Below are 2,398 nucleotides of genomic sequence, written 5' to 3'. Positions count from 1 at the left end.
ATATATATATATATATATATATATATAGGCACAAGATAGATAGATAGATAGATAGATAGATAGATGTAGATATTATTTAATGTACACTGTATACAGTTGCAAATTACTAAAAGTTTCATGCATTGGAGATGTAGTCTGGGCAAGTTTTAATAACACACCTTGTGTTATTTGGCAAGTTATTAAAATTTGACTAGACTACTATTAGTAGCTGGTACCTTTATACTGTGTACATTAAATAACATTTATCTCTCACTGGATGTAGTGCTTTTTTGTTGATCTTACCCTAACAGAAAAGTAAACTGTATGCAATATTGCAGTCAAACCAAATAGTGATATTCTGAAATCATTTAATACATGTTTCAGGTCTGGATAATATATAATGTGAAATGCACCTATTACATAAGAACTTCCTCAGCTAAAACATACAAAGTGTTCAAAGATATTTTAGTTTGACTTCATTATTACAACTTATATGACTTGATGCCAGTACTAACTAGCCACTAATGCGGATACTTTGACAATAATTTGGAGTGGTATGTTATATTTGACTTGAACTGATAATTCTGGTATCATGCACAGATTCTTAATATAACACAAAGTAACTATATATATATATGTATGTATGTATATGTTTGTATATATATGTATATATATATTGACAGATACAAATACATACACAAATAATGTATGTATATAAGAACCAAAGAAAGTAAAACAAAGAAAAAACAAAGTGAGCATCAACAATGAAATTTCAACAATCAGTTTTCTGATATTTTTGACAGTTATTCTGTATGTCTTGTAATCCCATGTCCATTCATTACATACATATGAATAATCATTGCTTATGAATAAATTAACAAATTAATAAAGAGTAATTTGGTTATAGTAGAAGAAGTGAGAGCAAATTGCTTTTGCTTGTTAATTCTTAATGATTAAACAACTAATTATAATAATTGATCAACCATATAATAAGCATAGGGGTTTATTTTGGCAACAGGCCAACCTTTGCAGGGAACAGATTTCAGTTGATTGAATCAATCTCAGTAGCCAACATATTTTATTGGTTCTGACTGGATTTGCCAACAGAACTTAAAGTCTAAACCAAATGTATTCATTTACTTTATTGCAGTAATATTTGTGCACTTCCTCTGTCCTTAATAATAATAATAATGTTTGTCACTAATATAGGTATAATGTCAGTGATGGGGAACAGTCTGTTATATTGATGCCAATGCTATTAAATATATCATATCATTGCCAATACTTGAATGATACTTTATATTACTGACCCTGGAGGGATGAAAGAGAATGTTGACCACAGCAGGATTTGAACTTAGAATGTAAAAAGTTGGAAACAAATATCACAAAGTATTTTGCACCAGGCCAGCAATTTGGGGAAGGGATAAGTTGATTACATCAACCCCAATACTCAACTGATACATATTTTATTGATACCAAAAGGAAGGTGAAGTAGACCCTGATGGAATTTGAACTCAGAACATAAAGCCAGGAGAAATACTGCTAAGCATTATGTCTGGTGCAATAACGATTCCGTCAGCTCACCACCTTAATGATAATAATAATCATTTGCAACATAAATATTATGGTACAAATCTGGAGGCAGAGAACTGTCATATACATCAGCTACAATGTTTGACTGATACTTATTTCATAGACTCCCTCAAGAAGGATGAAAGGGAAAGTTCACTTTAGTGGAATTTGAACTCAAAAATATAGAGATTTAACAAAACCCTGCAATGCTTTTTCATCACCATTTCTGTAATAGATCATCCTATAAACAGGGATTTGCATTGTTTCATTATGCTACAGATTTTTATGGGTGGGTTTGGGTGGAAAGAGTCAACTGACTCCACTCCAGTCATGACTTGTAATTTTTTTTTTTGCAGCCATCTCCAGGTAATTGGAGGTGAATGCAAGTCTTGTAGGAAAGGGTGTGTAGGATTTAAAGTGAAACTGAATACAGTCAAACATTCAATACGGACAAATGCTTTCTCTACTAACTGTGCAACCCCCACCCTGGGCTTAATAATAATAATAATAATCTTTTCTCACATTGAGACAAGACTAACATTTTTGAAACTAGATCAGGGAGTACCTGGGACTTATGTCTATCTGTCAAATTTAAACAGCTTGAAGGACAAAGCCTTATGAGAGAGAGTTTGAAGTAAATAATATAAAGGAATGAGAAAGAATATCATACAAATTTCTGTTCAACTTTATAGTGTTTCAAACAGCCAGCTGTTTTAATCAAGTATAATACTGGGCATGAAATTTGCATTTGAAATCTGAATAACTGAATTATTGTAAAACATCTATAATACCAACCACAATATATATGTGTATATGTATGTATATATATATATATATATATATATAT

Source organism: Octopus bimaculoides, chromosome 5 (genome assembly GCF_001194135.2).
Source record: "Octopus bimaculoides isolate UCB-OBI-ISO-001 chromosome 5, ASM119413v2, whole genome shotgun sequence".
Taxonomy (NCBI): Eukaryota; Metazoa; Mollusca; class Cephalopoda; order Octopoda; family Octopodidae; genus Octopus; species Octopus bimaculoides.
The sequence above is the reverse complement of the archived record's forward strand: the minus strand, read 5'-3'. Positions refer to the sequence as shown.